The 13337-nt window shown below is 36.3% G+C and overlaps 1 protein-coding gene and 1 non-coding gene across 2 annotated transcripts in view; one reads left to right on the top strand and one right to left on the bottom strand.

Moving 5' to 3' along the window:
- Positions 1-13337, bottom strand: part of LOC118019423 (protein bicaudal C homolog 1) — a 281958-nt gene that overhangs the window by 139426 nt on the left and 129195 nt on the right. The gene's annotated exons all lie outside the window — the stretch shown is intronic.
- On the top strand, positions 3844-3991 carry LOC118019726. The gene has a single exon (XR_004681735.1). It is a non-coding gene; the product is annotated as a U4 spliceosomal RNA (small nuclear RNA).

The following is a 13337-nucleotide window of genomic DNA, read 5'->3' as shown; positions in this document are numbered from 1 at the left end:
ATAAAATATTCAATTCTGTGTTTACTGCCAAATTTTTTATTTATTATGTTCACAAAAAAAAAAGTAATTTATAGTAAGCCAAGATGAAACAAACATTTATTGAGCACCTGGTAGACATCAGCATTTCATAAACACAAATGTACATGATCTCCACTTCCTCCATACAACCTTATAAAGCAGGCATGATCCCCATTTGACACTTGAAAAGCAAGTTTGGAGAGATTAAAGATCTTGCTTAGAATTGCACAGCTGAGTCAGGAGTGGCCTTCAGCCCTGGTTCTGCAATTAACTAGCTGTATGTTCTTATGAGTGCAAGTCACCGCTCTGACACTCCATTCCCTCATATGCAAACTAGAAAGACTCACCTGAACATTTTAATTACATTAAAAGGTGCTTTTGATCTTTTAGAGACTGATGAGGGATGGTCAGACTTCTGGTTTTCCCCTCCACCTCTACCCTTTATCCAATTTCACTGTTCCTCGCCCATTCCACAAGAAGGAAGGGAAAGGAGCTGCCCTCCCCCTGCCTGAAAAAAGAGTACTTAAAAGTTTTGTCTTAGATATTTGATAACACATCTGATTTTTAAAGGAGAAAAATCTTAAACAGAGAAGTTAAAACTACTTCCTAAAATCAGAGTATTAGAGACTTTCCCTTTATGCTATATTTTTTCATAATTACAATGAACAAATGAGAACTGACTTCATAAAATTCCCTCAAACACCTGACATCTCTGCTAAAAAAATAAATAAATAATTAGTGTGGTCTCAAGTTTGGTAAAGAAGCATCACAATGTGCTATGGTGAGCGCTGTGAATTGTGTAAGACTGTTGAATCACAGACCTGTACCTCTGAAACAAATAATACATTATATGTTAAAAAAAAAAAAAGAAAGAAAGAAAGAAAGAAGAAGATAGCAGGAAGGGAAAAATGAAGGGGAGGAAATCGAAGGGGGAGACAAACCATGAGAGACTATGGACTCTGAGAAACAAACTGAGGGTTCTAGACGGGAAGGGGGGTGGAGGGATGGGTTAGCCTGGTGATGGGTATTAAGGAGGGCACGTATTGCATGGAGCACTGGGTGTTATACGCAAACAATGAATCATGGAAATCTACATCAAAAACTAATGATGTAATGTATGGTGATTAACACAACATAATAAAAAATATATAAAATAAAAATAAAATTAAATTAAAAAAAGAAGCATCACAATGGCCAGTAAGAAACTGTGTATCCAGACTAAATTTAAAAGTCATTCTTAACAAATTAGTTTTTAAACTGAAGTACAACTGACACACAATGTTACATTAGTTTCAAGTATATGACACAGTAATTCCACAAGTCTGAACCTTTATGCTGTGCTCAGCAAAGTGTCACCATACAGCCCTATTACAGTAACACCACTTTACAAATTAGCTTTTAAAGGACTAGATGGCCAAAGAGAATAAGTAATTTTTTCTGTATCTTGTTTATAATCCACAGAGGTATAAAACTCATAACAATTAATTAGAAAATAAAATTCTAGTTTGGTAAAGTAATAATCTGTGCCTTCCTTAAAACTGACAAGTTGAATTGAATTGAGAATTTTCCATATGCCCTAATCATGAAACTCTTTGATCGAGTTCATTATTGAAAAGTCAGAAAAAGTCATCACTTCCAATATATTTGTCAAAGGAATTCAAACATTAAATAGACAAAACGGGTTAAATAGGAGCAAATGGCTGAGATATTTTTACTATCTTAACTAAAATTCCTTGCTGGGAAGAACTCAAGGGAAAAACATAGGGAAAATTCATCAGGTATTTAAGAGAGGAAGATGATATTAACATTTGAATGCCTACTATGTGACATGACTAGGAGATTTTATGTAGATTGCTTTGTTTAATCACAGTCTTTTGTTGTTGTTGTTAATCCAGTATAGTTAATATACAATGTTATATTAGTTTCAGATATACAATAATTGCAGTCTTTTAGTCCTAAAAAAGGTAGGCATCACTATCCCATTCAACAGGTGAAGAAAGAGGCTTAAAAACTAGGTAATTTGTGGTGCACCTGGGTGGCTCAGTTGGTTGAGCAGCTGACTCTTGATTTTGGCTCAGGCCATGATCTTGGGATCATGGGATAGAGCCCCGTGTTAGGAGAGATTCTCTCTCTCCCTCTGCCCCTACCCTGGCTCAAGCACTCTCTCTAAAACAAATAAATAAACCTTTTAAAAATGTTGGTAATTTGCCCAAGGTCACACAGCTAATAAATGCTGATGTATTTCCAGCTCATAAATATTTGAATATATACTTAAACGAAAAGTCTAAGTTCTTTATACAACCTCCTTCCACCTTTTCTGTGTTTGGTCAGGGATTCAAAAACTAAAAAGTCACATTCAGCAACCTATTAAAATTTTAGTTTTGGTTGAAAAAAAATACATGATCATGATACAATATATCAACTGCTACACCAGAGGTATGAGAAGATAGCACATAAAAGTTGCACTTCTAGAAACAGGGTAAACTGGATATTCAGATAAAGCCATTTAAGTAGAAAGCTTCTTAAAATGCTGAGTGAAATATAAAAATGTATTTTTCAAAGTAAGAAAATTCCTTAGATCAGAAATGATAGGAAGTGAAGGCTGAAGTCAGCACTTGCCATAGAAATTTCTATTACCTGGTGGCCTATAGCCTGAATTTTAACAAACCATGTTCAGTGAACAGAAAATAAAGTTCACAACAGAAACACATAAAGCCCAAAGGTTGAAATAAAAACTCCCCGTTAGTGATCAACAGTGTCTGGCTTTGCCTTGTGGAATGAGAAAAAAGAAAAAAGTCTCCTGAGAATTCCTAAATATATTTATGTGACAGAATTCTCTTGGTGACAGAATTAAAAAGTTTAAACAATTTTAAAAAAGTTTAAAACAATTTAAAAGTAGTTTTCAAATAAGTTTCATGGATAAAATTCCATGAACTTATAATCAAAAATCACTACAGATACAAGGGGAAAAGCCAGGAGTAGTGAGTTAGGAGAAACAATAAGCTGCAGAAAAAGATCACCAAAATAATGCAGGTATTACAATATGATATAGAATATTTATGCTTAAAGATATAAAAGAATTTATCACAACTCTGTAGAAGGAACAAGACACTATCAAAACTCATCACGCAGATTTTAAAAACAGTTATGAGAGGGACAGGAACACTGAGAAAGGCCCTTTCCGGAAGCTCAGGCATACAAGACCTGACTAAAACTGAGGCTGGAGGAGAAGGGAAAGTACCAATCCACCTTCCACCACCCCTCCACGCCGCCCCCCCACCCCGCCCAGGACCTTGCCCCAAGTAACAAGCAGCAGTAGCCCACTGCTGGGGAAGAGGCAAGAACACAGAGAGAGCCTTGGGGCCCAGGTGTGCACTGTGGAATGAAAATCGGGCATAGATTAGGAATACTACGAAAACTCCCCTGCACTCCAGACCTCCTACTAAGCTCAAGGTAACAGTAGTTCAACACTGGATAAGTTTGAAGTTTGTGCTGGACTCACAGTAACTATAGCAACAACACAATTCAAATCTAGCACAACTACTGACAATATTGACACGACTGCTTATGTTAACAGCTTGAAGGAGAAAAGAGACCATTTATGGGTATTAATACTATTTACCTTAGTCTCTATTGTTCTTTAGCACACAATACCTTACATTCAATTAAAAAATTACTAAACACAAAAAGGAAAAATTATGCCAGTGTTAACAGATAACATGATCAACAGGGCCAGACTCCAACATGGTCCAGATATTGTAAATGTCATACGGGACATTTAAAATAGTTATAAATATGATACGGATCTAATTGAAAAATATGACCAGCTTTGCGCAGTGGCAGTATCGTAGCCAATGAGGTTTATCCGAGGCGAAATTATTGCTAATTGAAAAATATGACCAATGTGTGCTTTTGGAAGGGAGGGGTATTTACCTGAGTGATGAAACTATGAAAGAGTCAAATAAAAATGCCTGAAATGTAGAACAAAGTCATACACTGGGAAAAAAATATTTACAAATCATATATCCAATAAAGGACCTGTATCTAAAACTCTTACTACTCAATAGATAACCCAAAATTATTACCAAATTTTGAACACTTAGCAAAAGAAACCATATGAATGGCCAATAGGCACATAAACTGCTTATCATCAGTCTTCAAAAAAATGTACATAAATCCACAAGGAAAAACTGCTACATACCCACTAGACTGGCTAACCTTAAAAAGGTAGACATTACCAAGTGCTGGAAAGGCTGTAAACAATGGCAATTCTCACATGTCACTGGTGGGAATCCAAAATTATAGAACCACTATCCAATAAAGTGAAACACACTTCCCAAAGGAGCGAGCCATTCCATTCCAAGGCATTTACTCAAGAGAAATGAAAATATTTGTCCACAGACCTGGATGTAGATTTTACAGCACATTCATTTATAATAGCCCTAAACTATAAACAATTCAAATGCCCATCCACTGGTGAATGAACAACAAGAAATACTAGTATATCTACACAATGGACCACTACTCAGAACCAAAGCAATAAACTACTATACACTCAACAACCCAGATGAATCTCAAAAAGATTTAGTCTAAGTTAAAAAAGACACCAAAGACTAAATGCTGTGTGGTGCTACTCATATGATGTGATTCCACCTGATGTCAGTAGATTAAGCAATATGACATTGTGAAAACCTGCAGGGAGAGAAACACATCAGTGGTTGTCAGGTACTGGAAGTTGAGGGGAAGGAAACTGTTCTTTTAATAAAAACCCAGAAGTTTGCATTTTCAAAACCAATACAAATAAAAATATATTTCATTTATTTATTCAACAAATATTTACTGAGTGCGTACAATGCAGCAGGCACTATGATAGACAACATATGAGCTGCACCAGTATGAATTTTCAGAAAAGTGATGGGGACAAACGCAACAAAAACTCATTTAACACAAGTTTTCAAATGCTGACTGAATGTTGTCAGAACACAATACTTTTTCCATCTTCTTACCAGATTGTGACAAAATATCCTATATTTTCTCATGATAGTTTATTACATATTAGGGTGAACCATATGAATCTGCAATGTCAACAAAATAGTTCTCTCCTGTGTTCCCACAGACAAGAACTCAGAAGCTCGCTGTGAAGTAATCAGTGGTGATGTCAGCCCTTCTCATTGTAATGTAAAATACTGGCTGAGTTTCTAGTCAAAATACCTGATATTTGGGGGGGGGGGGGGGTTGTTGTGTTTTGTTTTGGTTTGTTTTTTACTATTTAAGAACTTTCCCAACATCCGGAATGAAATGTGTTATTCATCTTGTAAATAGAGATGATTGCTATGGAGACTTAACTGACTTCTGGTTTCAAATTTCTAATGTAAGAACTAAAGGACAACAAAATTATTCCCATTTTTAGTTAAAAGTCTTTATTTAACTTCCTTATCACTAGTGGAAAACTTGAAAATCCTCTGAAAAGGTTTAGTTAATTCAGGCATTTTAAAATAGAATATTCCTATGAAAAATAAATACACTTTCCAGAATCAAAAACCAAAATGAAAATATCCTTTTGTTCAAGAATCTATTTTAGATAGTACAATTCATGTAGATAATTTTAGAAAAAATACATTTTTGTGCTTTAACACTATCTTAATTTTTTTTTTATAAGCCATCGGGACATTATCTTTCTGGTAGGATATTTCCATGAACTGTGTTGATAGTATTTTGGCCTTCAAAAGGGCTAATAATTAATTCCATAGTCACTAAAGTTTTCTCCAGATACACAATATGATAGCTGTCCTCAACATAAATAGACCCACGAGATAATGGAGCTGCATGACCGAATGTGACTTGCAAAGGACCTCATTACAGAGAAAACAATGAACAGAAATTCAGAATGTAAGAAGTGCAACTTTTTATCGCTCATTGTTTAGAATTCCAAAATATGAAAGTTCTCAAAGTATATTTCTCTATTTTTGTCAAATTCCACTCTAATGTTTATCTTTGCTTTCTTGATTTCATCCTTCAAAATTCTAACAAATCCAGGTTATGAAATTTAATCTTTGGTCAAATGAATAATACTACAAAGCCTCATATGTGAAAATCCAAATTATATCAGATTTTAAATCTGTAGAAATTCAAGAATACTTAATCCCACTTTTTAAGTAAGTGAAATTTTAAAGTACTCAGTAACCCTCCAACTGACTTCAGATACTTTCCACTCTGTAAGAGATTATCTAAGGTAAATTTGTGCCATATAGCCTTTGCATGATGAGCTTGTGCCAACAAATGAGCAAAACCAGCACGTGACATACACAGGTAACTCTATACCTTAATTTTAATTGTTTAAACCTAAACACTGTTGATAATAGCAACCAACTTAACAATCTTCAGAAAATGGAAAACAGATGAAAAGTCTTATTAGATCATCATGAATCACACAGCAATGGAATTTAGCTTTAGATCACTCTTAGGATTCTTCTAACTATAATGGGCTTTGGGCTTTGATACTTAACAATCTAGGCCAGTGGCTCCAGACCATTTCTCCCTTCAGATTTCCTGAAGTGGCTGTGATTGGGGTAGGGGGTGCCTGAGCTCTTTTAAAATGCCATTTCTAAACTCCAGGGAGAAGGAACATGGAACCTCTTGACATCGATGCTTCTGAATTTAGTGAAGAAGCAGAGAGAAGCATGAGACATTTCAGAAGTGAAAAGAAAAATCCAAGTTCAGTATGTGAGCCCTTTTAATGTCATGAATTTGAAGAAAAGAATCTCTTCCTTAAAAAACCTGACAGCGCCGGGTTGCTACTAATATGCCATATCATGTCATTTAAATTTTTTTTAATTTTATTTATTTGAGAGAGACAGAAAGAAAGAGAGAGCGCAAGTGTGAGCACATGCAAGTTGGGGGAGGGGCAGAGGGAGAGAATATTCAAGCAGACTCCCCGCTGAGTGCTTAGCCTGATGTGCAGCTCAATCTCATGACCCATAAGATTATGACCTGAGCCAAAACCAAGAGTCAGACGCTTAACTGACTGACCCACCCAGGCACCCCCCCAAATCATGTCATTTTAGAAACCCTGTCCTATTACCATCAAGGAAATTTAAAACACTAAAATAAAAATCCAGCTATCAATACCCCCACTACAGTCTCAGGACTAAAAAATTTACCTCTATTCTATGTATGGGAAAAATGGACAAATTATTAAAAAGAGAATCTTACCATAAAGACATATTTTTCTTAAATCTCAAATTTTACGAGGAAAGAATATATGGTTTGAAATATTTAAAAAGACAATGCATGTAACATGTTAAATACAGTGATTTTCAACTTGGCATCACATTAAATCACCTGGGGGGACCTTTTCTCTTCCTCTTCCCTTCTCCTCCTTCCTGGCACGAAGGTGCAAAAGATCAAGGAAGTGGGACCATGATGGGAGGGGGTGCCATGCAGGGGCATCTTAGGCGACATGTCTGGCAGCTAAGGAAAGGGGTTGAGTGGGGGAGCACGAAGGTGGCCGAGGAAGGAGGATTTCCTGAGTAGCTGGAACACTGGTTACATTAAGCAGAATTTAATTGGGCACAAAAGTAATATACTGAGGAGAATGGGAGCTAGCTTTCTCAATTTCTGGAAAAGAGGTGAAGGCTAGAAAAAGCACTGGAGGTACTGGGTTAGAATCTGAATGAACAGAATAAACATTTTTCTAAAGTTATACAATACAGACACAGGTATAGAAACAGTCACAGATATACATATGTGTATTGTGCATACATATATACATTTCCTAGTTCTGTCTGCTGAGAGGGCCTACTAGCACCCAGCACTGAGACCCAGATCGTGATTCTAGTTACCACCTTCTACTCAAAAGAACGAGGGTCAGGGCGGGGAAGTACAAGATAAACCCGGAACATCTTGTCCCAGAAAGTAGGAAAATGTTCAAAGAATGATAGGAATGTGTCAAAAACAAACAAAGAAACAAAAACAGGAGCCAACCTGGAAGGGCTCAAATCTAGGACAATTTGAGTATCAAAATAATGAGATTATCAAATTACAATCCATTGAATAAAGGGGGAATCCATAAATCCATATTGATATGAATAAGTAAATGAATAAATAAATTGATAAATAGGAAAGAAAGCTCTTTCTTATAGGATATCAACTAACAGATATGGATGGAATAATGAAAATAATTACCATTCAGCAACTATCACAGCAGTCTTTAAAAAAAAAAAAAAGAAGCCATCAATGAATGCTAGGACTTGTAGGTGGAGATTTGATGAAGAACAGGATAGTGGCATAATATGGGAACATCTCCTTACAAAATACTAGTTAAATACAAAGGGGATAAGGGTGATAATGGAGAAAGTCAACTTGAGCAGGTGATCACATTTAATATCACCAGTGGTGAAACAGACTGACACAGTATGCTTCCCGATGTGATACCCTGAAAAGAGCATGGCATTATTCCTGCCAAGAAAGCAGAGCCTGAGTCTGGCTGTGAAAAAACACTGGATGGTCCAATCAAGGGTTGTACAGAATGAAAGGCCTTCACAGACATGAGAAACAGGGAAAAGACTGAGGAATGGATTCTACAGTGAAGAAGACAGACAGACATGACAACTAAATTCAACCACGTATTCTTGTATATGATTCTGGACCAGGAAGGGGAAAAAGAGACACTATTGGGGGGATTTGGTGAAACTGGAGTGGGATGTGTGGATTACATGGTGGTTTTGTGTAACGTTGATTTCCTGATGATAACAATTTTCCACACCTTCCCATCCTCTCTGACTGTGCCGTCTCTGGTAACAATACCAACCTCACTTAGGGGTGATGGAGCATCATGTCAGAAAAAAGACTACATAGATTAAGAGAAAGGGAGAAAGTTCAGTAAAATATTAATAACTGGGAATCTGGGTCATAGGAGTGTGAGAGGTCTTTGCAACATTTTTGGAAGTCCAAAACTATTTTAAAATAGAAACAACTTATTAATAAATAATCCCTGGGGAGAGTTTGCTAAAAATCCCAACACCTGAATTACCTCAATTAAATCTCTGTGGGGTGGAAATCAGAGGTCAGTGTTTAATGCACCTAGGAGAACCCATCAAATTTGCACTCTACAATACACAGTAGTTGCTCAATAAATGGTTGATACTGCCGCTAAAACTATTTAACATAACTTCACATGTCTATTTGCAGAACATAACTCTTCATATGGAAAATTTTTTAAGAAGGCAATCTTGAATAACTGTGACCTACCTGAAGTTGCAAAGATCAACCACAAGTGATGAGGTTGCTGATACTGTTACCAGAGACAGCACTAAAGAGATTGCAAGTAAAATATTAATAATGATAGGACAGCAAGTCTTTAATCTCTCAAATGCCTATTGGTCCACAAAACAATTACTGAATTTGACCTCAAACAAGGATATAAATTATTACAAACATTTGCCCACAGAATCCTCAGAAATTACAAATAAAATTTCAATTTAAATAGGAAACAAAATGAGCAAATATAACCGACTTGTCTTGTGCCAAAAGGGTTTTTAAGTGGCTCTTTAAAACTTAAATTTTAGTTTGTTTTTAATAAAAAAGAAAATTCTATAAAACAAGCTGGACCTTATTGAAACGGTCTCTATGTTCAGAGAATATTCTCTTTGTTCAAGATTTTATACCTCTTCTAGTTTTTTTCTTCTCTCCTCCTTTCGCAAATGGCTGAAAATTCATTTCTGTAACAATAAACAGTTGTAAATAGCTAAAAGGTTCCCCAGTGGGGGACCAGTTGAAATAACTTAAACTGCATCCATACAATGTAATAACATGTAATATGCAGCAGGAAGAAAAAAATGAGGGTAATGTTTATATTCAGTTGGAATAGATTCCCAGATATATTGTTAAAGTTAACAATAAAGCAATAAAGTTAACAAACTAGAATGTGGGTAAGGGAAGAGAGACTGAAGATTTTTTAACTTTATATGTACATTTTTATACATTTTTGAATTTGGAATCTTATAAACATAGTAACTAGGCAAACATTTAAATTAACATACACCCAACATTTTTGCAGCTCTTCCTCAACTTACAATGGGGTTACAACCCAACAAGCCTGTTGTAAATTGAAAATATCCTAAGTTGGAAATGCCTTTGATACACATAAACTACCAAAATCAGAGCTTAGCCTCAGCCTACCTTGAACATGCTCAGAACACTTACATTAGCCTAGTTGGCCAAAGTCATCTAACACAAAGCCTATTTTATAATAAAGTACTGGGCACCTCATGTAATCTATTGAATTCTGTGGGAAGTGAAGGAGGTTGGATGCATGGGCACAGAATGGTACAAGTGCATCAGTAGTTCCCTCTGGTGGCTGCGTGGCTGACTGGGAGCTGAGGCTCACTGCTACCGCCCAGTGTCACCAGAGAGCACCGTGCCACACATCACCAGCCCAGGGAAAAGATCCAAATTCAGAACTGAAGCCTGACTTCTACTGAATGAGTATCACCCTTGCACCACCGTAAAGGCAAAAAATCTTAGGTCAAACCATTGTAAGTCAGGGACCGTTTCAACATTCAAGAAATCTTCTTACACTAAGGTAACTTCAGTGGCTCCAGACTATTCCCACTCTTCTCCAAAATCACTGTGTATATTAAGTAGGTGCATGTACATCACAGGAATGTTCATTCATTCGATGACACTGAGTCCTACCATGACATAAAAACTACCACGGGGCACTTTCCTTTGGAACATACAAAAAATGCAAAAGAGCAATCCCTGCCTTTATCTGGATATAGCACCTCTATTATAATACAATGCAGTGTTGCATGCAAATGAAAACTCCAATAAGGGACAGACAGTGCATAACACAGAGCACATGAAGGATCACTTCTAGCTCCCAGTGATTAGGGATGATTTTATGAAAAAGATGGCATTTAAGTTGGCCTTTCAAAAATAACGCATCAACAAGCAAGAGTCAGAAGAACATTCAAGATGGATGGAATGACAGGACTAAGTGCATTCAGAGAACAGCTAGCAGCCGATTTGGCACCAGCACGTGGTTAGTATAAAGATGCTGAGATAGAAAAGGTTGGAAAATGAGGCTAGTGCAAAAGGCAGAGGTACTTAAATTATCAGGCAGATCCCAAGTCCTGGTCAGTGCCCAGCTCATAATAGATGTTCAATAAATATTTAACACTGTAAGTCATGGAGACATTGTCAAGATTGTAAATTGTCTGCATGCCCAGATACAACTAACTAACCATCTGTAATTTACTGAAGGTTGGAAGTAGTCTTGGCAGTGTGTGAAGATGTCATTTATTTTAATTCTTTCAGCTGCTTATGAAAACGAAGAAATTAACAGAGTTGTTCTCAGATCAAGGAACTTAAGGAATAAAAATTCTGGAAGACCAAACTTAGAATCCTGTGATTTAAAAAATGATGTTATCTTACTGAGGTCAAAATCTGTGCATGCTAAGCATATACTTGCTGGAACAAGCAAGAGCAATGACACTTGATAAAGGATACACAGTACCCTGATTCAAAAAGACCTGTGGACTGAACAGAGGGCAAATGAAGACTTGACTCTGTCAATTTCCCACGCTGGACTATTTTGAGTTTAAACACTGCATACTTTGAAGAGATGCTAAACTACATTTTCAAGGGGGGAAAAAAAGCCACACTTCAGAAGAGAAGTTTGATGCTTCTGAAAGGAGCTTTAAATTTCTGCTACTGTCTTTGGTGTGCAAGTCTTAGTGTGAGTGTGATTTATTGAGTATTTATCCCACCAGCAGGGCTCAGTTTCAGAAAGAACTGAAAACAAACCAGACCCATGAAGATGATGCAATATCCCTGGAATTTTGGAGACAACTCCATGAATCCTAAAACTATTTCTGGCTACTTGGCCAAATTCAGGGCAGTGTTTGTGTCTGCCCATCTCAGGGAAAAGGCATTCTCTTTTGTGAAATATGGCAGCTCCCATCAGCAGGACAAAACATCAAGATTCACTCACCTTGACTAAATATACTCCACATTTTAGAGAATAACTTGTCTTTTAAATACAATATTCTCACTCACCTTATTAAAAGGAATCAGTGATTAGGCAGTAACTATGCACTACTGTGTGGCTTAGTATATTAATCTCTTTTCTGCCATGTCTCTTATACTAGTGGCTAAAATCTTTATTGGCATGGCCAAAATGTTCTAGTATATGCAGCAGGCTATCAAGGAAACTTCTGCTCGGCCTTCATGTGTACAAATTGCAAATTATGAAGCCTTCTACCGATAGCAAGCACTCACTTGAGAAAAGGTAGAAAGGAACACTAAGCTCCAGCTATACTTATTTTCTTTTACTATACATACAGAATGTTTAAAAGTTCTGTGATCACATAAATAAGAAAAAACAAGCTACATCATACCAGACATTATCAATATTAAACATCCTTCCCCAGAAATCATTAAACAAAAATGTTTAACAAGGTAATACTCTAAGGTCCCTTCCAACTTTAAAATGTTACATCTCTATACATTTTTTAAAAATTAATTCCAAAGTAAAGTAACAAGGCATTATATAATTGAACATTTTAAATGGATACTGCTGTAAAATACCAAGTCAAAACAATAAACCTTTACTGAATACCTATGTGGGCATATCAAAGCTCACCAAAAACATGACTAGCAGTTAGTATAACCTCCCTGGTAAGCACTATAATCACACATGCAAGCATGTGTGTGCATACACCATGCACTTCATTTGCTTTACTATACACTCAAGTTTATGAGAAAAACACCCTATTCTGGGTCTGGAGGTCCAAACATTGTGCCATGTGACAGCAGTGAGGGTTTGTGGATTTATATGTTAATCGAGGTACCAGTAAAGGCCTCAAAACTCAGGACTCTCAAATTTCCATTTAAACAAGTACTGATGGTCTCTTTTCAAAGTCCTATTTTAACTGCATTTGAAAAATCAGAAAACGTTAGAGTTGGCAGAATTGTTATGTTCACTCAATCTAATTCCTTCATTTAATAAATGAGACGACCAATTTATAAAAGGGAAAATGGCTTCTCAAAGTAACACAGCTAATTAATGTTTCCCTTGCTTCTCAGTACAAACTCTTCTCATTCCACCTTTCTTTTCTGAACTGTTAAGTATGAATTTTAAATATGCTTTCTGTCCCAATTCATTACTGAATTTGGAATGCCCCTCTGGGTGTTTCCTTACAACTTAGTATCAGCTGATTCTACTAAGTAATTAACATGACCTTTCAATTATCTCAATCTTGTTATCTCAAGAAAAATTCATTCTTATTTTAATCATGCCCACCCTGCCAAACCTC

This window comes from Mirounga leonina, unplaced genomic scaffold, assembly GCF_011800145.1.
Source record: "Mirounga leonina isolate KUSES-001 unplaced genomic scaffold, KU_Mleo_1.0 Mir_108, whole genome shotgun sequence".
Classification (NCBI taxonomy): Eukaryota; Metazoa; Chordata; class Mammalia; order Carnivora; family Phocidae; genus Mirounga; species Mirounga leonina.
This window is presented reverse-complemented; position numbering and strand designations above follow the sequence as displayed.